This window comes from Lygodium microphyllum, chromosome 3, assembly GCF_053477565.2.
Source record: "Lygodium microphyllum isolate KBCC chromosome 3, Lygodium_microphyllum_v1.1.10, whole genome shotgun sequence".
Classification (NCBI taxonomy): domain Eukaryota; kingdom Viridiplantae; phylum Streptophyta; class Polypodiopsida; order Schizaeales; family Lygodiaceae; genus Lygodium; species Lygodium microphyllum.
The window spans coordinates 34,723,028-34,747,565 of record NC_141137.1 but is presented as its reverse complement, the minus strand read 5'-3'; the positions used below and the strand labels follow the sequence as shown (position 1 = coordinate 34,747,565).

Below are 24,538 nucleotides of genomic sequence, written 5' to 3'. Positions count from 1 at the left end.
TTGCTTTGACACAAGTTTCATTGACAATGACCTATTGATGGTGGTTGTGCATGATAGTGGCTACACACTTAGGCTAGTACCCTTAGGGTACACTACACAAGTCCCATACTACTTAGAACTCTTATTTCCTTAGGCTAGTGAGTTGGGCCCATAGGTTACTTTGTCCATAGGCTTTGCTTCTTTTGTCTTCCCATGCATTCACTCATTTATACACTCGTACACTTTCTTTTAGCTTTGCTTTTGCTTTGTTTTTCTTTGACACATCTCACTACTGACCTCTGTTTTTGTAGATTTTGATCTCTTTTGTAGGGTTTTGTTTAGAGTCAATGCACTTAGGATATTGCATAAATCTAGAGCCTGGTGGAAGTTGATAGTGATGGAGGGATGGCTCAACAAGATGCCATTCAAATGTAAGGTATTCATTTGGAGAATGGTGGTGGATGGTATTTCCCTTGCTTAAACTCTTCACTGTTGGGGTACTTCCAATGGGAATTGTTTCTTTTGTATCACTGTTTTTGAGTCTTTGTATTAGGATTCATCTTGTGTCCTTTTCATTGGAAAATTTGGATTCTCCTTTCTGACATTTGGCATGTTGTGGATTGTGGTGGGGACTAGGATGTATTGTCGAGACATTGCGTCTCTAAAAGTGTGAAAACAAACATATTCATTAGTCCAAGAACCATTGCGTTTGTGCTACCATAGAGACTATAGTGAAGGTTGGAGAGATGGAAACTCCATGTGTTGCGCGGATAGACCATGGTTCAAAGATAAATGTCATGGTGAGGAGTATTTATGAGAATGGAAGATGGCTTGTAGATGTTGACCACAAATGGAGGATGCGGGAAACTAATACCTCCGTAGGAGGACCTGTATGCTGCCTATCGTCCAAATGACAAGATTACCATAGGAGATGTATAGGATGATCACCATTTCTTTATGTATGATTTTACATTATAACCACGGGCCATTGATCTTAGGGCAACCATTTATTACTGCAATGCGGATAAAGACTAAAGTTTTGGAAGATGGTTTTGCGTTTGCAAGAATCAATAGCAAAGATAACAAAATAGCAATGTAGTTTATGACAGTTTGTGTCAATCATGTAAGAAACATTTGTATCTGTGGAACTACGGTGGTATTGAGAGGATAACGCTCTCACCTATTGTTGTAGGTGAAGATGCTTTTACTTTGGGCTTTATAAGATTCTTAACAGCAGGTTTTGTGCAATTTCAGAGGATTAAGGAGATGAATAGAGCTTCCAAACAGTGTGTTTGTAGGATAGAAAAAAGTATGGAGTAGGGTTTATTGCAAAATGATGAGAGGATTACAAGATTGTATGATGGGGCATCTTTTGTAGACACAGTTGCAAAGATTTTAGCAATGCTGAAAATAGAGTAGAGTATTGGGTCTATCATTATACAAGTGAATTCTTTGGATATGTTTCAAGTTATCACTGAATTTATGATGCACGAAGAATCATATGGGAAAAATGAGGCCAAAGCCAAAGTTGAAACAAAGTACAAAACAATGGATAAAAAAGGTAAAGCTGGTGCAATGTAGAGACTGAAAGAGGTAAGATTGAGAGATTTGACAGGAGAGGTAGGTTGAGACCCAAGCTATTGAAAAGGGTGATTGGGTGTTGGTATATGACAATAGTTTCGATAATCAACATAGTATACTTAGGGAGGTATCAAAGAGGTGGTTTGGACCATACATTGTGATGTAAGTTTTGATAAGGCTATGTATGCCTTGTGTGAACTAGATGGGATAGAGCTTAGGGTTCCAATTGTAGGAAAAAGATCAAGATATTCAAGGGAAGAGAATCAAAAAAATATGAAGAGCTAGAGATTAAAGATGAAGAGGTAGAGCAAGATATTGAAGAAGAAGAGCTTATGGAAGATGATGAAGACTCAAACTTGCAGAATAGTAAGTGGCACATGCCAAAGGATGTGCATGTTTAGAGGGGGTCGATGTTGAGACATTGTGTGTCTAGAGTGTGAAAACAAACAGGTTCTTCGATGTTACAGGATTTCAATGTGTGCCTATAGGATGAGTTATTCAAAGATTTATGTGACCTGTCAAGAGTAAGTCAGTGAATGACACAATATAAAGTACGCGCTCATATGCTAGACATTTAAGTGACCAAAATTAAGTATCTGAGACCATTATTAGTGTGCCAGGACTTATTAGGGTGTGCAGAATTACAGTCTGCAGATCTTTGAATTTATTGTTCTTACTGTCCAGTATGTCCAAAGTTCACTGTTCTTACTGTCCAGCATGTCCTGCATTTTCCTGTGACTAATACTCAATGATTCATGTGCAGAATTTCAGAGAAAATACAAAATTGTACCTTCAATGGAATCAGGCCATCATGAAAGAATTTCCTTTGAGAATAGAGAGAGAGTTGATCAGAGGGAGCAAGCTCTACCTCCATACTTGAGTTAGAGACGTAGAAGTACTCTCCATGGCTGATTTTCTTGTAGCAATCTGTCCTCAGCTCCTCAAAACTTCATTATCTCCTCTACCCCTTATGCCTATTACGTTTTTTTAAATGCTCTCTCTCTCTCTCTCTCTCTCTCTCTCTCTCTCTCTCTCTCGCTTTTGGGAATTTGTGCCACATGGCATACATGTAACAATTTTCCCGTTTAAACCTTTTGGTCTAAAATTCTTCATGATTGGTGCAAAATTTGACCTCGGCACAGACTAGAGAATTAATCCTCGTGCAAAAACGAAGATAATGACGCGAACAGATTTTGGGGTCCAAAAATAGCAACTCCCTAAATTTTAGGAATGGTGACCCTTGCATTCCTTAAGTTGTTCTGAGCAACTTTTATCATTGTGACCACATCAAAAAGTGTAATGTGACTCAGTTACGGTGACTTTTATTCCGTGAGCATTCTCACATGTGCATCTTCTGTCTTGGCCAAGCTCATTGTCATGCACCTTCTCCAGTGGTTAAGCACATAGTCCCAAACCATTGACATTCTATTCTTTAATGCCCATTCAATATGGAACTGGTTTTAAGGCTTAGACAAACCATTAGTTTAATTTGTCCCAATGGCTGGCTCTTTTGGCTATGCAAAGATCCTGGCTTTCAAGAGAACTTTGGGGATAAGAAGCAACAACAACAAAAGAAAAGAAAAATAAAATATTTATATAAGTAAATAAGAAAAGCAATTGTAAAAAGTATCACTACTTGGTGACATACCCCCCTCTTGAAAGAAGCAAGCAACCTCAATTGCATGCCACACATGCTAACGCATGACATAGGGCGATAACAAGATTCTCCATGTTATTAGTGCCATCACATGTATCACTTGCTAACAGATGAGACGGGGCGATGGTAGGAGTTTTTCCACTACCATTTGTGCCATTGCAAGTTCAAGTCTCACATAGTTGGAGGATTACATCGTGTATCCAACTATGATAACTAGGAGCCTTTTTAACACAGGGCGATAGCACGTATGCGTGAACTATTAGTGTCACAACATGCATATTCATTCAACTTAAGTGTAACAAATACAACTTCAAAGCACTGAGATTTCATTCAATGATACACATGTTAATGCTAAATATAAACCATACATTGTGTATTATTCAATGAGATGCAGTATTCAACTGTACAATAGAGAATATACATTGCTTTTAAAAGCATTCTAAGTCACTATAGATTCCAGTAAGAAAGCTTCTTGGTAAAGTTGCAACAACTAAGGCGAATTTGCCAATTTAGCCTCTTTCACCCATTTGGCATCCATTGGTGAAAAGTTCTTGAACTTCACCAAAAATCTACTTATAACTCTACCTTTCACTTTCCTATCCTTATGTGCTAGGATCCGCTCAGGATACCTTTCACCCAGGCGACCCGGGTTCAAATCCCGGCACTGGAACCATGAAACTGGTCTATGACTCACATAAAGCGGTAGTCCCTTTAATTAACACGTAGTCTTTATACACACACATACATAAGCAGAGACCTCACTCCCTCGCTCAACACTAGATTGGCTCCGAAGACCGGCGGCCCTCTCGATATTTCTTTATGAATTAAAAGATGGAAAATTACAAAAATGATAATGTTAAAAAATACATAACCTGTGAATAGTTGGTTTTCATCTCTTCTAAGTCAATCCCAAGTGCATAAGAATAGTACAGCATGTCCAGATCAACATTTCTTTTAGGAAAGCATTTTCTGTGACCAAAACTCAATGATTCCGGTGCAGAATTGCAGTTTGCAGATCTCTGAATTCACTATTCTTACTATCTAGCATGTGCAGAATTCACTGTTCTTTCTGTCCAACACACTGTTCTTACTGTCCAGCATATGCAGAATTTACTATTCTTACTGTTCAGCATGTGACCAAAACTCAATGATTCGTGTGCAGAATTACAGTCTGCAGATCTCTGAATTCACTGTTCTTACTGTCCAGCATGTCCAGAGTTCACTGTTCTTGTCCAACATGTCTTGCATTTTTCTGTGACCAATACTCAATGATTCATCTGCAGAATTTTAGAGAAAACACAGAATTGTACCTTCGATGGAATCAGGCCATCATGCGAATAATTTTCTCTGAGAATAGAGAGAGAGTTGATCAAAGGGAGCAAGCTCTACCTCCATACTTGAGTTAGAGACGTAGAAGTACTCTCCATGGCTGATTTTCTTGCAGCAATCTGCTCTCAGCTCCTCAAAACTTCATTCTCTCCTCTGTCCCTTATGTCTATTACGTTTTTTTTAATGCTCTCTCTCTCTCTCTGACGGGTATGCTCTGACGTGATGGGTATGCTTTGACATGACGGGTATGCTCTGACATAACGGGTATGCTCTGACAGGTATGCTCTGACGTGACGGGTATGCTCTGACGTGACGGGATAGGTTGTCAAGTCTGATGTAGGACAGGTCATCAGTAATGCAAGCGTGATGCAAGACATGTCGTTAAGTTTGATACAAGTCTGAGGTCGTCAGTAATGCAGGCGTGAGCTCTCTCTCTGATACAAGCATGACCTCTCTGATGCAGTAATGCTGTACTGACGAATGTCCTATGACAAAAACACATGCTGTGACGAATGTACTGTGACAAATGAGAATGATGTAGTGAGGATGCTGTGACGAAGGTACTGACGCAGGAGCACTGAGAATGCTGTAAATGTACTGACGTAGGAGTACTAAGTGAACAGTGATGGGATGTACCTGCAATAAATAGTGGTGGGTCTTGTGAACAGTATCTGCAGGGATGCGCAGTGACTGATGGGACAGTTTTGTGTCATGACTGTGACTATATAAGAAATCTGTTGACTCTCTCAGATTGACGTGAATGCAAACCTGTGTGAATATACTGAGATTGCAGATGTACTCAGATTGATGTGAACCTTGCCATGCTGTGTAGACTGGAGACCTGCGTGAATTCAGACTGACGCACTTTAACATTTCATGCTACAGTGACAGTTTAGGTGAGATTGACAGTTCTATGCTACATTGACAGTTTATGCTACAGTCATATTTTATGATGCAGTCACATTGACAGTTTATGATATATTGACAGTTCATGCTATAGTGATAGTTTATGTTACTGGTTTACTACTCTAGTCAGACTGTAAGCAGTTTTATTCTATAGCACATACTATAATTATGATGGAAGAAACTGACAATGAAGGAATCACAAAACCAACCATGGAAACAATGTTTCATACACCGCCAAAGAACACGAGATACAAAACCTATAGGCGTAAAACCCGAGATTGAAATGTGTCTCCAGGGTCAAGTAGATATGTGAAGAAATCCCGCAAAATTAATGAAACACTATATGAGGAGATGTTGACCATACTCCGTGCTCAAATGCGTATCATGAGGAAGGAAATGGAAAATGATATACAAGAGCGGGTTCGAGCTAAAATGATGGAAGAACTAAAAAAGGAGATGCAACAAACATGAGATGCACACATGGCAAAGAAAGACTCAATGATCTCTAATCTACAAGAAGAACTAGAGGAATGCAAAAAGAAACCGGACGCACAAAAGGAACCACAGATCACACCTTCTATAAAAAGAAATGGATGTTTTAAAAAAGGATATGCACACCTATGCAAGTGTGGTGGAAGGCACCCAAAAGAAAATGGAGAATGTTGAGAATACTGTCAAAGAAAATGCAGAATGAATAGATGTGGCAAAAAAGAACAAAGGAATGCATGGCAACAAAGTGGAAGTTATGAATGCCACCTTGGAAGAAGAGGCAAAAAGACGGGCACGCGCACTCCACGTAAAAGTGGTTGGACTAGATGAGAAAAGCTCCCCAATTGAAGATGCTACAGCTCTTGCCACCAAAATTGGGGCTATAGATGTACCCATCATTGGGGCTTGGCGAGTCGGGAAAGCTGACACAAAAACAAAAGTCCTCATCTTGAAGTTTAGAGACTTGGAAAAGAAGAGAGCCTTCCTCTTCAAGAGGATCGATCTCAAAGGAGAAAAGATCTACCTAGATGAAGACCTCACCCTAGCCTAGATAGCCCATAGGAGGGAAAATATGCCACATGTTCTAGAGGCACGGAAAGTAGGTAAATGGGCTGTCTACAGAGATGGAAGAGTCATCATCACAGAGAAAAGGACAGCATGACGGTGCGCGGCCTATGAGAGCCTGAAGTTCACACTGTGGAATTGCAATGGCTCCCTTAAGACAGATGCAGGTTATTTTGAGGATACTTTCAAAGGGATAGACATTGCTATGTATACTGAGACACATCAATGTAAAGACAGCCGTCTACGTGATGTGTATGGATATAGATGGGAAAGTGTATATCGCCCTCAGCTTAGGCGGCCTGGAGGGACGAGGGTGTTAGAGTTCATAGCCTGTTTTTTAGGCAGCAGCACAGCTGGTCCAGCAGTCGGACCAGCTGCACAGTCGGACTGTGCAGTCGGACTGCCACGTGGCAGTCCGACTGCCTGCAGCCATTTTTATCAGGCTGCGCCCCATTTTTGAGCCCCGTTCTAGGTGATTTTTCGCCTATTTATTGCTGACGTTTTCAGCAGTCTGGTGCCGTGCAGATTTCTGTCTCTGTTCACAGATTTCAGACAGCAGACAGTGCAGACTGCAGCAGATTTCGAGGTGGACAGCAGGTCGCATCATCGAGGTGGAGACACGCAGTCCAGCGCAATGCGCCCGTGTATATCTTTGTATTCAGCATTCTTTATACAGCAGATCTTCATTGTACACTGTCTCTTTCTCTCCCTTTTCTCTCTGCGTTCTCTCTCTCTCAGTCCTACGCTTCCGCATCGCTGCACTCTGACATGGTATCAGAGCAGTGTTTGAGGGCTGACTGAGCGCAGAATCAACTTGAAAAGGAGTTTCCATCGCGACACAAATTTGCGTTTTTTGCGTTTAAGGGCAGACAGGAGGGCTGCGCCTTGGAACAAGGCTGAAACGAGTGTGGGCGCACAGGAAAGGAGTACAGGTGGTGGATTTGCTGCTGTTTACTGCTGTTTGACGCGGAGGAAGTTTGAGTTTTCAACCTAAAAGTGCAGGTTTTGCTTTTTCATCGCCTCCGGCGGGTGAAGAAGCTTCGGGATGCGGAAGAGCCTTAGTAGGCTGAGTTTACTCAGTCAGAGGGGGCTGCTTTTGCGTTTGAGAAGGCATTGCAGGTGAAGATGTCTACAGAGATGGACTTGGAGTTCCAGGCGATTATGGACCGGAAGGTGCCTGTCTTACCGGCTCTTCCTACAGATCAGAAGCTCGACGGCGACAACTACCGCATTTGGCGCGTTATGATGTTGGCCATTCTTGAGTCCTATGATTTGGCGGAGTTGGTACAGGAAGATATTGACCGGCCTTTGGTAAGAGATGAGTCCAAACTCTCTTCCGATGCTCGTGCGGAGTTGGCCAGGGCCGAGTCTCATTGGGACAAACTAAATGCCAGGATTCGATCCTTTCTCTTTCTATCATGCACTACAGCCGTGATCGCTCACATCGAGCACTTGACGGTGGCTCGTGAGATATGGCTGGAGCTTGATCAAATGTACAATCGGATGACCCTGATGAAGAGGGTTTCTTTGGAGGTACAGATGCGGACTTTGTCCGTCAATAAGTCTTCTTCGCTAAGGGAACACATTAACAAGCTAAGGCAGCTACAGATGCAGGTTCAGAATGCGGGGAAGCCAATTTCCTCCGAAGACATGGCGATTACACTCTTGTCCTAGTTGCCGCCACGATTCGCTACATTTTACTCTGCCCTTATTGCTTCGGGGCGAGAGTCTACTCTTCGGTGGGAAGAGTTGGTTCCTATGGTCTTGGACCAAGAGGAACAGTTAAAGGGACAGAATGCTTCCAAGACGGAGGTGTTGACAGGTCAAGCCTCTTAGAAGAAGGGGAAGGACCAAAAGAAGAAGAAGGGGGATAACAAGTCCAAGAAGAACAAGGACAAAGACTCCACATGCCATATTTGTGGAAAGACTGGCCATTGGAAGAAGGATTGCCCTGACAAAGACTCGAAGGACAACAAGAAGAAGGAAACCAAGGATTCTGGAGTGGTGGCTGCACCCTCATCAGCTGCATTTCTACATTTAGTTGTCATTGAGGACGCTTCACCGAATGCTTCTGATGCTGCGATGGCGGCTTCCCAATCTCGAGAGTGGATTATTGATAGTGGTGCCTCACGGCACATGACTCCTTCATCAGATGGTGTTGCCCAGCTGCGACCTTCGCGTGGGCAGGTTCTCATTGGAGACAGCTCTTCAGTTTCTATTGCAGGTCGGGGTAAGATGCAGCTTATTCCGGATGGACGAGGTGGCACCGATACCTCAGAGGTTTTGCATGTACCAGGATTGGGGTACCATCTCCTTTCAGTTCATAAGATTTGCTCCCTTGGTCTTTTAGTGGAATTTGACAGTTCTACTGTGCGAGTCCTTGATCGTGAATCGAGGAAGGTTCTATCATCTGGATATGAGGAGAACGGCATTTACAAACTGAAGTCTTCCACTGCCCTCTCTTCTCTTCTTCTTACCTCACAGTCACAGTCTGAGTTATGGCATGCTCGGTTTGGTCACTTGAACTATGACTATCTTCGGAAGGCGTCACGTGGACAGCTTGTTCGAGGGTTGCCGGATATAGTGGTGAGCCAGTAGCCATGTGTCTCTTGCATACGGGGGAAGCAGCATCGGGATGCCATTCCCCACACAGCTTCGCGGCGGTCTACTTCACCGATGGAGCTAGTATCTACGGATCTATGTGGCCCTATGAGGAATGAGTCCCTGCGTGGGAGCTCGTACTTCATGCTGATCGTGGATGACTACAGCAGGATGACATGGGCCTATTTTTTGGCACTAAAGTCAGAAGCTTTCTCGCACTTCAAGGATTGGCTTCTCTTTGAGGAGAACCGATCAGGCCGGAAGTTGAAGACCTTGCGATCCGACAAGGGAGGTGAATTTGTGTCTAATGAATTTGCTCGGTTTTGTGCAGATAGAGGAATTCACCAGGAGTTTGCCAATACCAATACTCCTCAAGAAAATGGTATTCTAGAACGGAAGAACCGCAGTGTGATCGAGATGGCGCGTACCATGATGGAGCACCGATAGACCCCTCAGGTTCTGTGGGCCGAGGCTGTGGCTACTGCAGTCCACATCCTTAATCGATCCCCTACTTCGGCCGTGGAAGGGATGACTCCATTTGAGGCTTATTTTGGGACGAAGCCAGATGTTTCTTACTTTCGGGTCTTTGGGTGTGATGCCTATGTTCACATTCCCAAGGCTCACCGTGACAAATTTGAAGCGGCTTCCCGAAAACATGTATTTGTTGGCTACAGCTCCTAGTCCCAAGGCTACCGACTGTATGATCCCGTCAAGCGGGATGTATATACTAGCCGTGATGTGCGGTTTGTGGAGGTTCCGGCTTCTTCAACGGGTGAGGAGCATCCCGTTCTTGGAGATCCAGGGGAGAGTTTGGCTCCTTCTACAGTTCCACTGGAGCCTATGCCGTTTGATTATGATTCTGTTTCTGACACAGAGTCTACTATTCCACCGGATCCTTCTGAGGAGTTACCACCGGTGGACATTCCAGAGTCTTCTACTGATGGAGAACGACGAGGGGAGGTTCGGCCTCCTCCTCGCTGGGCCCGTGACACACTCCGTGATTTAGGGATCGAGGGGGTTCTTGAGGAGTGGGGACCGCAGGATGGTCTGCGGCGGTCACGGAGGCACCAGGCGCATTCTTCGGAGCTTGTTTGCTCCAATTATTGTTTGATGTCCCGAGTTATGCAGGATCGAGAGCCCACCTCCGTGAAGGAGGCTTTACAGTCCGCCCCATGGAAGAAAGCTATGGAAGCTGAGTTGGAGGCTATTGAGAGGAATGGCACTTGGTCACTTGTGCCACGCCCCCCGAAGAAGAAGGTGATTGGAGTCAAGTGGGTCTTCAAGACCAAATATCTCAGTGATGGTACTTTGGATAAGCACAAGGCTCGCCTTGTTGCTAAGGGTTTTGCCCAGCGCCCAGGGATTGACTGTCATGACACCTTTGCCCCTACAGCTCGTATGGCAACCATTAGAGCTGTTCTTGCTTTGGCTGGCCATAGGAGATGGCCTGTTTATCAGCTGGATGTGAAGTCGGCCTTCCTGAATGGTGATTTGAAGGAGGAGATCTACGTTGAGCAGCCTCTTGGCTTTGGTTCTTCGGATGGGAAAGTCTACAGGTTGAAGAAGGCCCTGTATGGTCTCAAGCAGGCCCCGCGAGCTTGGAATGAGAAGATTGATTCGTTCCTCTAGACTCAGTTGGGATATCGGCGGTCCAAGGCCGATCCGCAGCTGTATGTTCACATTTCCGGGGAAGTTTGTGTGCTGTTTGTATTATACGTTGATGATTTGATTGTCACAGGTGATGATGCACAGCAGGTCCAGGAGACAAAGTCAGCTTTACATCGGACGTTCGAGTTGACGGATTTAGGGCTACTCCATTTCTTTTTAGGCCATGAGATTTATCAGTCTCAGAGGGGGATCTTTCTCTCCCAACAGAGATATGTACAGGAGCTCTGGGTGACTTTTGAGATGGAAGATTGTCGGGCCCTCTCTACTCCTATGGATCCGAACTGGAAGGCCACTTCCCACTCAGCTTCTCCTTTGGCGGATGCCTCCCGCTATCGACAGTTGATAGGGTCCTTGATTTGGCTTCTCAACATGAGGGTTGATCTATGTTTTGCTGTTGGGCTCTTGGCAGGGTTCATGAGTGAACCTAAGACGGTGCATTGGCAGGCTGCTCAGAGGATACTTCGGTATCTGAGGGGGACGTCTGATTTGGGGATTCATTACCCCGCAGGGACAGATGGGTCAGATCTTGTACTTGCAGGTTGGAGTGACTCGGATTGGGCCGGTGACGTGGACCACAGGCGGTCTACAACAGGTTACTGCTTTACTTTGGGTGCAGGTGTTATTTCATGGAGTAGCAAGAAGCAGCCCACGGTAGCCCTTTCGTCTACTGAGGCGGAGTATCGGGCCGCATCCTCCACCACATGCGAGGTTGTGTGGCTTCGGAGATTGTTGGAGGAGCTTGGGTGCCCCCAGACTCGTCCTACATTGCTGCGATGTGACAATGAGAGTTGCATTGCCTTGGCAAGGAACCCTGTTTTTCATGCCCGGACGAAGCACATTGAGATTTAGTACCACTTCATTCGAGAAAAGCTTCTGGATGAGACCATCACTGTGGAGTATTGCAAGACGGAGGATAATCTTGCGGATTTGTTTACGAAGGCGCTTCCTCAGGCTCTACTTCGGCAACATTCCAGATCCCTCAGGCTTCTGCCCTGTCCAGGCTCTGAGAGGGGGTGTTAGAGTTCATAGCCTGTTTTTTAGGCAGCAGCACAGCTGGTCCAGCAGTCGGACCAGCTGCACAGTCGGACTGTGCAGTCGGACTGCCACGTGGCAGTCCGACTGCCTGCAGCCATTTTTATCAGGCTGCACCCCATTTTTGAGCCCCGTTCTAGGTGATTTTTCGCCTATTTATTGCTGACGTTTTCAGCAGTCTGGCCACTATTCTCTGTCGCAGATTACAGACCGGTGCCGTGCAGATTTCTGTCTCTGTTCACAGATTTCAGACAGCAGACAGTGCAGACTGCAGCAGATTTCGAGGTGGACAGCAGGTCGCATCGTCGAGGTGGAGACACGCAGTCCAGCGCACTGCGCCCGTGTATATCTTTGTATTCAGCATTCTTTATACAGCAGATCTTCATTGTACACTGTCTCTTTCTCTCCCTTTTCTCTCTGCGTTCTCTCTCTCTCAGTCCTACGCTTCCGCACCGCTGCACTCTGACAGAGGGGATTAGGAGGTGTGACAATTCTATTTAGAGAAGAGCTGCGAGATACAGTCCAAGTGGTACATAGAGATGTAGAGGCAAGATACATGTGGATCAGGTTACGTACAAGTAGAACTCGAGACATGTATATTGCCACATGCTACTTTCCCCCTGCATAATCTAAGTTTGCCCCTAAAGAGGCATCCCCGTATACACCACTATATGAGGACATAATGAGATTTATGAGAATTGGGGATGTTCTACCAACAGGAGACTTTAATGCACGCACAGGAAGCAACCAATCTGCTTTCTTTGACACTAGTGATGAGATGTTCAGAGATATTGCATTAGATGAAGTGGGATTACTTAGATCAGCCCAAGATAGAGAGAGAACAGAATATGGAACACACCTACTGGCATTGGGAAGTGCACATGGTTTGGCCATCCTTAACGAGCTGCCACAGTGGCCAAGATCTAATGGTTTCACATGTTGGAATAACAAGAAAGGGTCAAGCACAGTGGACTATTTGATTGGACCACCCAACTTGCTATCTGACATAAAAAGCTTTGAAATCTCAGACAGACCAATTGGATTAGCAGCAGACCATGCTATTCTAGCTTTCACAATGCAATATGGGCATATACATGAAGCGCAGCCACATGTACCAAAATTACCACGCTATGATTTTGTGGAAGCGACCTCACACATATACAACACTATTGTGCGAGATGCATTGAGGGAGCTAGACACACAGGCCTCTCTGGATGAGTTTACAGGACAGTTGGCCGAGATGATACACACTTCAGCAGCCTATGCTTTCCCACACATTACACCCTCAGATAAACCTCCACGAGGTAATGCCTCACAGAATGGCTGGTATGATGATGAGTGCAGAGAGACACGAGCACGCTTTCAGCGAGAGGTGGCACTTGGCATATGTACACATAAGCATGCTCGAACACTCTTCAGACGATTGGTATGCAAAAAGAAGCGGGAATACCTGAGCAGACTAGAAACAGAAATGTATTCCATGTTCTTGGGACAGGACAGCAAGAGAGCATGGAAAAAGATGCATGAGAACCAGCCACCCTTATAGATTACTAGACCGGATGATTGGCATGGATATGCTTGCACACTCTATGATGTTCCTGGCCAAGAGCCTATGCCGCTCCCGTCAACCTCAAGACCAGCAAATTGCAGATTTTTCACAGAAAAAAAAGTGAGGAATGCCATATGGAAACTGAAAAATTGAAAAGCCTAAGATTATGATGGTTTAGTAGCTGAACACTTCGCGCATGCTTGTGATATCTTGGCACCAATGCTGGCTCACATCTTTAATAGGGCAGTTTGTGAGGGATTTCCAACCTGTTGGTCAGACCATATTATTGTGCCGCTCTTTAAAAGTGGAGACCCCGTGCTACCTAGTAACTATCAAACTATCATGATTGGACACATGCTGGCCAAAATATATGGCTCTATCGTGGAACAAGCATTGAGTAAATGGGCTGAGATGCATGGCCTGAGATCAAAAGGCCAGGCTGGCTTCAGGAGGGGATATACAACTCTAGACCATATCTTTACATTGAGGGCAATCATTCGAAGAAGGCAAGGCATTCAAGAAAAAGATCTACTAGGACTTTCGCAAGGCCTTTGACACATTGCCACGTGCTAGACTCATGAGAAGAATGCAAAACATTGATGTGCCTGCAGAGATACAGTGGAGTATCTATGCCTTGTATGAGACAGTGACGGGCAGAGTACAAACACCTAAGGGCATCTCAGATACAGTCAATAGCACCATTGGGGTGAAACAAGGCTGTCCACTTTCACCGACACTATTTGGGTTGTACATAGATGAAATTTCAAAATATGTGGACAGAACTGGTGGAGCCGGAGCCAGCCTAGTTGGAGTGCTGATATCATTATTGCTTTATGCCGACGATATTGTACTTATATCTGACTCACCTGAGGGACTAAATAGACACTTGGATGCATTATCAGCTTTTTGCAGAGATAGAGATCTTAAGGTGAACCTTGGGAAAACTAAAGTTATGGTATTTAACACTTCAGCTGCTTGGGTGACAAGAGCTGAGCACCAGTTTACTTTTGATGGAGAGCCAGTGGAGATGGCTAGGCAGTATGTCTATTTGGGGGTCACATTGAAGGGACCACAGTTCTCTCGGAGAGAGACATCAGAGGCTCGTTTGGCAAAAGCATATGCAACCTTAGGTGCATTGGAGAGGCAATGTGCTCACATACAATTCCGTGAGCCGCGCATCAAATTGCGGCTTTTTGACACCCTGGTTACACCCACACTCCTATATGGGGCAGCTATTTGGGGTCCGAGTCTCTTTCACACGAGGAGACTGCCTTTGGGAGACCAGGATGGACCAAAGAAGGAATACTATGACGGGTGGGAGCATATGGAAAGACCATTGGTCATGATGATCTTGCATATGATACGAGCGAAGAGCTCGACCCCACATGAGATTATCAGAGCTGAGTTGGGAGCATCACCCATAGTGGCTAAGGCCTTGGTCCAAGCAGTGACTTTCATACATAGACTATGGAAGCTCCCCCAAGATAGATACCCACGGCTAGCCCTGGCCTCTTCTAGACAACTAGCAGCAGATGGTGATAGACATTGTTGGTATGCTCAGATGAGTACATGGATGAGTCTACATGGGCTGCAGATTGACAGACTACCCCCCTTTGACTATAGCCTGGATTGCCCTTCACTTGACCTAAGTCGATCAGAGCTAAACCATGTGATCAGAGCAGACATACTGAAGTTAGATATGGAGAAGACCTGGATCCGACCCCCCTCCCCCCATGGCACGAGGATGGCACACTACCAGACCCACTTCCTTCAGGTATCTGAGGATGGTTTCATCACCCGACCCAATTACATGGACACACAGCTGCCTCATGGACTACGCACAGTTATTGGTCAGATACGCACCTCATCCCACTACCTGAGGTTTGAGACAGGTAGATGGGAGGGTATACAGGCAGAGGAACGCATATGCCCACTATGCGATAGAGAGCTAGAGACAGAGGAACACTACATCTGTCGATGCATTGTATATTATGATATACGAGGTAGATACCACTGTCTGTTTCGAGAGGGTTTTGGACCCCTGAGACGGATCATGCAATTTGAGGATCAGAGATGCTTGGGATTCTTCCTCTTGGAGCTCCAGAGGCGTAGAGCAACAATTCTACGGAGTAGGAGGCCCCCACAGCTCGGCTCAGATAGACAGAGAGCAGTCAGTGACTTTTTCACTGATACACGACAGAGTATGGCAAATACCACTACTACTGCCACACAGCCTACAGGAGTACATCATCATTGAACCTCATCTTCTGTAGGTGTCCCTTTGGATAGAGCAGTGGCACTTAGCCGGTCTAGGCGCCCATGCCCACCCGGACGAAGGCCTAGACATCCACACCACAGACAAATTAAAGCTATCATTGAGCGCCATAGGAGACAGATGCCGAGACGCCTCAGCCATACAGAGATACACCTCCTTCGAGGACAAACATCTCATTGATGGAGAGTTTTCCTTTTTCTATTTTCACTTTTAGATCATTGACATGTTTCCCTTTTATAGGATACTATTTCATTTTTTTCAGTCTTATAGGCATGTTTTTCATCTTTTCTTGTTCCAGATGAGAAACACACCATCATTGTATGTATTGCTTTGGTCTCATAGGCCACATTGGCCTTTTAGAGATGTTAATATACTCTCTCTCTCTCTCTCTCTCTCTTTTGGGAATTTGTGCCTCATGGCATACATGTAACAATTTTCCCATTTAAACCTTTTGGTCTAAAATTCTCCATGATCGGTACAAAATTTGACCTTGGCACGGACCAAAGAATTAATCCTCATGCAAAAACGAAGATAATGATGTGAATGGATTCTAGGGTCCAAAAATAGTAACTCCCTAAATTTTAGGGATGGTGACCCCTGCATTCCTCAAGTTGTTATGAGCAACTTTTATCATTGTGACCACATCAAAAAGTGTAATGTGGCTCAGTTACGGCGACTTTTATTCCGTGAGCATTCTCACATGTGCATCTTCTGTCTTGGTCAGGCTCATTGTCGTGCACCATCTCCAGTGGCTAAGCACACAGTCCCAAACCATTGGCATTCTATTCTTTAGTGCCCATTCAATATGGAACTAGTCATAAGGCTCAAACAAACTATTAGTCCAATTTGTCCCAATGGTTGCCTCTTGTGGCCATGCAAAGATCCCGGCTTATTCCAAGAGAACTCTGGGGGTAAGAAGTAACAACAACAAAATAAAATAAAAGTAAAATATTTATATAAGTAAATAAGAAAAGCAATTGCAAAAAGTATCACCACTTGCTGACATTATGGTTGAAACAAGTTGCAGCCAGACACAAGGAGAAACTTGATACAGGAAAGGCAAACAACAAGAGTTTGGAAGGCAAAAAGTATAAAAGGCAACAGTGAAAGCAGGCTTGAACTATTGTAAATGGCTATAACCAGAGATCGAGCCATTGTTACAAGCCTGGGAAAATAAACAAGTGATCTACTGCTATGATTAAGAGGGTTGAAGTAAAAGACAAGTGGTTCTTCTTCTTTACAGGTGCCTTTAGCCTAGAAAGGCTTACTTGTGAGAGGTTATTTTTGGGAGAGACTTGAAGATATCTTTACCTATTGCTGTAGGTGAGGATGAAGAGTGTTTATTTGGCCGTAATTGAAGAGATCTCATAGGGCATTACCAAAGGAAGAAGGCTAAAGTGGTTCTGGGTTGTCTTATGCATATTTAGGCTATTTTGGTAGGGTATTCTATAGTATTTTTAAGTGTTTCCTTTGTATTTACTGTGGTAATTTCTTCTGGGCTGAAAGAGTGATGTTGAGGTATCGTCTCAAAGTTCACCTAAGCTATCGTATTAGGCATAATGTATTTAGCTTAATGGGTTTTACTGTAGTTGTAGGGAGTTTCCAAGAGTAATATGGTTTTTTGTTGAGTTTCTCAATTTCTTGTGTTCTGCAATATATTCAAGAGTCCTTGTTTTAATATTTCTTTCTTCCATCTGCCTTCTCTTTTCCTTGATCCCTAGTAGATTGAGGCCTAGATCTTTCCAACTCCTAACATTTGGATTTATGGTTGGAACAAGTCCCAGCTAGGCACATAAAAAAAAGATAAATGAATACATGAAAATCAAATAGTAAATGTTTGGAAGGCAAAAATCATGAAAAGCAAGCCTGAATTGCTATAAATGGTTATAAATAGAGATTTGAGTCATTTTAACAAGCCTCGACAAATAAACAAGTAATTTTACCTCTTTATAGGTGCCTTTAGCCCGGAAAGGCATGCTTATAAGAGGTTTTTTTGTGACAGATTTGAAGATATCTTTACCTATTGCTGTAGGTGATGATGGAGAGTTTTGTATGGCTATACTTGAAGAGATCTCATAGGGTTTCACCAAAAAAGAGAGCTAAAGTGGCTCTGGGTTGTGTTATGCGTATCGGGGCTATTTTGGTAGGGTATTCTATAGTATTTCCAAGTGTTTCCTTTGTATTTGTTGTTGTAATTTCTTCCGAGATGACAAAGTGGTGCTAAGCTATTGTCTCAGGTAGAGTTTGCTAAGCTATCATCCTAGGTGCAATGTATTTAGCTTGAAGGGATTTATTGAAGTAGTATAGAGTTTCCAAGAGTAATACAATGTCTTGTTGGATTTCTCAGTTTCGCTTGTTCTATATTATATTCAAGAGTCTTTGCTCTAGTATTTCTTTTTTCCATTAGTCTTCTCTTTTCCTTGATTCCTAGTGGATTTAGGCCTAGACCTTTCCAACTCTTGACAACGTCCTTTTGACTGGGTCTTTGGCAAGGCTATTACATCATGGTCCAATGCAACTGCATATAAAGATTTTGTTTCACTTTCTTAGAATTTGGGATTGTTGGCTATATTTGGGCCGCTCACAAGGCATTCATTTTTGATATTGCCTTGGGCATCCATAGTCATGTTTCGAAGCTTAAGGGACTTGTTCAGTGGGAGCTTGATCTTATTCAGGATATTGATATCTTGACCCGAGATGATTTAGTACCTTGGCGTTGGGCGGTCTCTTTAGTGGGCTTGCCTTGACTTTTGTACTTCTTTGTGCTTTTTACTCATGTGACTTTTCTACTAGTTTAGACATTTGATATAATATACTCACTCATTATGAAGAGAGAGAGAGAGAAATGATATATTAATGATTGCAACAAGCCAAAATGACCTTTGAGACCATGAGTTACAATCATGTGTATGATGGTATAACTATCTGGGAAAAACACGTAGCACAAAGCAAATAAGAAGGAAACTAAGGCTGTGTAAAACATAGAACTTTATCCAGCAACAGTGAGCTCCAGATTGTCCAATCTCATGTGGATAGTGGAGGGCCTAGCTCTAGCTCAAGCGATAATCTCTTGTATGCGCCCATGAAGATGTCATCGATGTTTCTATCGAGGCCTAAGCCGTTTGGATCGGCTAAGAAGAATGACTTAATCAATTAGTACTCCTTGTCTATGTGTGAATTGTGGTGGTGAGAGTCTCTTGTGTGGATCGGGGCTGTAATTGTACTGAGCTTTCTTGAGTCTCCCTTGTAAAGAATAGGCCAAGGCTTTGTTGGTTGGTAAAATTCATGACTTTAGAAAGCCGTCCAAATCCATCTCTAAACAGACGGTGGGAATGTCAAATGAACCTGTACCTCACAATAAGCTGGGCAATGGCTGTAGATATAATACTTGTCTTTGGCTCTAATTGGCACATCTGGATATGCGGTCCTTTGGTGGGATGGATCTGTATCTAGCAGTCTCACTTGCCATCAAATATCCAATAGGCCATGGACACAACTAATGTGAGGAGGTGCACAGCTGGTCAATAGTGCATCTGATCCCATGTGAAAGGTGGGTGTCCATGTATCTTGGGTGAACAATTAATCCATCATCTGTAGTATGAAGAAAATGCTCACGGGTAAAAACCCAACTTTGTCCTCAGCTCTTGTACTAGTGTTAGCCATGTCTACCTAATATCCAACTGGATAAGATTCCACCTTGATGATCCTATGAATCTCCAACGTGCTCAAATCAAGCAATGGTGCATCAAGGGAGTACTCGAAGGGGGGTAACTTGTTCATTACATGAGAGAGAGAGAGAGAGAGAGAGAGAGAGAGAGAGAGAGAGAGAGAGAAGAGAGAGAGAGAGAGAGAGAGAGAGGAAAGAAAGTTATATTAACGTCTACAAAAGGCCAAGTTGGCCTATGAGACCAAAAGGTTACATACAAAATGACTGGGGAGAGAGAGAGAGAGAGAGAGAGAGAGAGAGAGAGAGAGAGAGAGAGAGAGAGAGAGAGAGGAAAGAAAGTTATATTAACGTCTACAAAAGGCCAAGTTGGCCTATGAGACCAAAAGGTTACATACAAAATGATTGGGAAGAGAGAGAGAGAGAGAGAGAGAGAGAGAGAGAGAGAGAGAGAGAGAGCCTCAATTGCCCTGGCATGCACCCATTACACTTTCGTTTGAAATGGGGCAATTTTGCAGGGCATTGCTTCTCCTGTGGACAGTTGGGACACTTTATGGCCGAATGCCCGGAACAGCAACACACTTCCCATGATGGCCATGCTGTGCCGCCCATGGAGGATATGGTGTGTGATGCCCCATCGCTGGATGCTACCCACCAGCCCCATGCTTTGGCCAAAGGTAAACAACAGGTTGCGGGTCTGGATTCCAGCGCCACTAATTGGGTGGAAGTACGTGCAAAAAAAGGCAACAGGGTTGTTGCGACCATGGAGCACAATGTGCCCACTACATCACAAGATTCCATGCGTACATACATGCGCAGGAAGGAAATGCAGTCTTCTGAGCGCTCGGCTCCTGCTATGGTTTCCTCTGCCCCCCTTCAGCAGCCCGCCAGGAAAATGTCTTCGGATCGTTCAAAGGGTCCCTCTGCTAAGCTGGCATTTGATACCAGAGGTAATGTCATTACCCCGTGGGACTGTCGTTATCCCCGTTCCATCCCAAAGCCAGCAGATATGCCGTCTACTTCCAAATCTGGACCGCAGAACTCTTTTGCAGTGTTGGCGGATTTCTTGGACGAGGGAGTCCTGGACATTCTCGCTGACAAAGTCAAAGCGAGGCAAGCAGTGCCTCGTACCTGATTTTGTTTTGAGTATACATGAAAATCGCCACGTGGAATGTGCGTGGAATTTGTTCCCGACACAAGCAACATGCTATGTGGACTGTATTGCATGAAAATCAGTGGGATGTCCTGTGCGCTGTTGAGCACAAGAGCCACGATGAAGCCGGAAAAGTGGTAGATTGCCATGGCTTTAGATTGTTTTATGCTGGGTCACAGGCCATGCATTATTCGGGTGTGCTCATGATTGTCCATGACAGATATCAGCCTGTTCTAATTAAAAATGATGTTTATGGCCGTTTTTTGGTGATTGAAATTATATTCGAAGGGGAAATCTTATGGCTACTTGGCCTCTATGCTCCGAATGATTCCTTATCTCGTCGGGCGCTTTGGCAGACTTTGCAGACCTCCTTGTCACTTGGCAGACGGGGCTTCTTCATGGGGGATTTCAATATGTGTGTGGATTCCTCCCAGTCCACATCGGAGCATTCGGTGATGGATACGCCGGAAAGTCGTATGTGGCAGGCATTGGCTCTTGACGTCCTTAAGCAAGATCTCTGGTCCTGGCTACACCCGTCTTCTACAGGGTTTACTTTCCATTCTGCCCAGTATGCAACAACATGGTCGCGATTGGATCGTATATATATCATGCAGAATGATGATTTTCTTCCGGAGCTGCTCGAAATAAAAGTGTTGCAGCAATATGCCTTGTCGGACCATTTCCCTCTGCAGCTTGAGCTGCTTGCACAACCCATTGCCCCGTTCAAGCAATTTCTGGAGAGACTCCCTTTGCGTTTCAATTCGTCTTACCTGAAGCATGCAATCTTTCAGGGCTATATGCAGCAATTGATTGACAGATTTCTCTTCGACTTCTCTTCTCAAGGCACTGCGTCATTTGAACGATTGCTCTCTAATGTGCAGCGGGTTGCTCGGCAGTATGGGATCCACCATGCCTCTCTTTGTCAGCAGCGTCGCAAGGCAGCCGAGGACATGCTGGCTTTGGTTCGCTCTCTGCTGGTGGACACTCCGGATGATGCATTTCTGCTCGCACTGGCCATGCGAGTGGTGGATCTTATTAAAGAATTCCAATTGAAATCATACCAGCAGGCCAAACTGCAACATCTGACAGAGACGTTGCAAGATAATGCATGTCAAACCCATAAGTTCTTTCGAGCTGCTCTCCATGCCTCTCCTGCTAGGGAGAATATGACCAGACTCGAGGATGCAGAAGGTCACCTTATCATGGATCCGCAGACTGTTGTGCATATGTGCAGGAATTATTTCCGTGACCTTCTTGGCACCACTGGTTCGCAATCAGCTACCGCAGGACATGCAAGCTATTATGGAGTCCGATATTTGTGAGGCAGAGGTTATGGATGTTTTGTTACATTTGCCCAAGGATAAAAGCCCGGGTTGGGATGGTCTCACCAATGAGTTCTTTGAAGCTTTTGCTTCCCAACTGGCGAAACCATTGCAGGCTTTGTTTCAGCAGGTGTGGCAAATTGGGATCATGCCTTCCTCATGGAAAGAAGGCCTTATTAAACTGCTTCCAAAAGTTCCTTCGCCATCTAGGTTGACACAGTGGCACCCCATTTCCTTGATGGGTTCAATGTACAAAATCTTTTCCAAAATAATGGCGAATCGGCTTCATAAGCATCTCCCGGCCATTGTGCATCCTTTGCAGTATGGTTTCATTAAGGGCCGAAATATTCTGCACAATGTATTGAATGCTCAACTAGCTATTGATTATGCAAGGCATTCTAACCAGGAGGTAGTACTGATTCAACTGGACCTGGAAAAGGCTTTTGACTATCTGGATTGGTCTTTCGTCGCTGAACTTATGTCGGCTATGGGCTTTGGTCCCCGGATGCCTCGTCTAATCTACACCATTAGCGCTGCGGCGTCTTCGCGAGTCATGCTGAATGGAGGTGTTACTGAGCCATTTGTACTTGCCCGCTCTCTCAGACAAGGATGCCCTTTGAGCCCGCTATTCTTTGCCCTCGCGACACATCCAGTTCTTTCCATGTTATCCCATATGGTAGCCTCTTCTCAGTTGGCCGGTCTGTCGCTTCCTTCAGGACAGCACTTCATTAGCCAATCCCTGGCGGATGATACTTTTATGATTTTGCGTGCCGACAAGGACAACCTCAAGCGCGCATTGGTAAAGCCTCCGGCCTTCGCATCAATGCGCTCAAATCAGCCATTCTCAGCTGCACGGAGTCAGATTTGTAGTCCTTGGACTGGCAGGGTCTGGTTGTTCCTCGTGGCTCCATTGTCAGGCACCTTGGGTACCCTTTGGGTGTCGACGTTCCACCAAAGCAACTTCTGCAGTGGATTTCCCAGAAAATGGTGGCTAAGTTTATGTATTGGAAATCTCAAGCCTGGCCCTTCCATATTCGTCTCAAAGTGGCCCAGACAATTATGTTGCCAATGCTGACATATTTTTTGCCATTGTTGCCCTGGACTACTACGACTCTCAATACTCTTACTCAGTCTCTTCGCTTCATGCTATGGAAGAAGGACTCATTGCATGCAGGTATTTCCTGGATTTCTTGGTCTCATGCCTGCACCCCCAAACGCATGGGTGGCGGAGCTATTTTAGATGCCCAAACTCACATGCAGGCACTCCGTTGGTCTCTCTTCCGCGCCATGTGCTCGGATCATCATCCATGGGTCGATATAGCCCGTTATTTCCTTGAGAGCCATGGGCTTCTACATGGCAATACCCAAATCCAGACTTCTTGGTGGCATGTTCTTAATGCTGATTCGAGGTTCTCCAGTTCTTCTTCGTCGCTGCTTAATCATTTGGTATGTTCCTGGAAACGGGTCCTTCTAAAGGCTCAGTGGCATCCAGCGGAGGATCGCTTGGCTACGAATTCTTTTCAATTGGAATTATTGGCAGTCTCGCGTTTACTTGCATGGGAAGGCAAAAATGAGCTTAGACCACAATTCAACCGGATGGCTTGTTTGGGCTTGTCTTCGGTCGCGGATGCCACCCTTGCTAGTCGCAATGTGCTTATATCTTTTCGTACAGCCAGGAGGCTTTACAGGATCCCGCGGGGATATAGGTCTTTATGGGAACAGCTTTTGCGGATGCTCCAGAGCAGACAACCCTTTCCTGCCCTTGCTTCAGATCACCCCTGGCAAGATTGGGACCTACAAGGCCGGCTGCCTTTAAGCAAAGCTTCTGCTAATCAAGTTTATCATATTCTGATCAAAGATCAACAATGGTTAGTTACTAAAGCCAATGCTGTATGGGGCTTACGAAAATCCCGGTCCTGGTGGAGGGCCACTGTGATGGAGGGCTGGTTGAACAAGACCCCCTTCAAATGTAAAGTCTTTCTTTGGAGAGTGATGATTGGTGGTCTTCCGCTTGCGTCGGCTCTTTCCAAGCGACGAATCTCCAATGGCAGCTGTTTCTTTTGCACCACTGCTGTGGAATCAGCCCGCCACAGATTTATTTCTTGCCCCATCGCAAAAAAAGTCTGGTTCTTTTTGTCGGCTATTTGGCAAGGAGCGGTTGGATTCACCCTGCGCCCCTTTGATTGGGTTTTCGGCCAGCCCAAATACCCCACTCCTGCACAGCCACATATGAAACTCATGTATCATTTTCTTCGTTATTGGGGCTGTTGGCATAACTGGACCATTAGGAATGCTTTTCTTTTTGACTCCGCCTATAATGTTCAGCGACATATTGCGAGGCTTAAGGGCCTTTTGTATTGGCAGTTGGATCTTCTCCGGCATTCTGATTTGCTCTCTAGGGAGGACTTCCGTCCCTGGCTTATGGCAATTTCATCTACCCCCTTGCCATAACTTGTAACTTGTAGCACTTAGCCCCTTTTCACATGATGGCCTGGATTGGCATCATGTATCTTGTAATCAAGTTATCTTGTACTTTTTTTCGTAATTAATACAATTACCTTTTACGAAAAAAAAAGAAAAAGAGAGAGAGAGAGAGAGAGAGAGAGAGAGAGAGAGTAGAGCGATGTCAGAGACGATGGCGGGAACTGTCGGGCTGTGGCGCGTGCTGTTCTCTGTCGTCGAAGTCGCCTGACCCGCCCCGCTGTCGTCCATGGGCGCTGCGCCTGTTCGCCCTGCTCCGCGCCTGTTCGCACCCGTGAGCCCTGGTTC

At 44.9% G+C, this 24,538-nt stretch overlaps 1 protein-coding gene and 1 pseudogene across 1 annotated transcript in view; both read left to right on the top strand.

The window, feature by feature from the left end:
- Nucleotides 1-24,538, top strand: part of LOC148038221 (uncharacterized) — a 188,575-nt gene that overhangs the window by 41,214 nt on the left and 122,823 nt on the right. The window lies entirely within an intron of this gene.
- On the top strand, nt 13,933-15,810 carry LOC148038222 (uncharacterized; annotated as a pseudogene).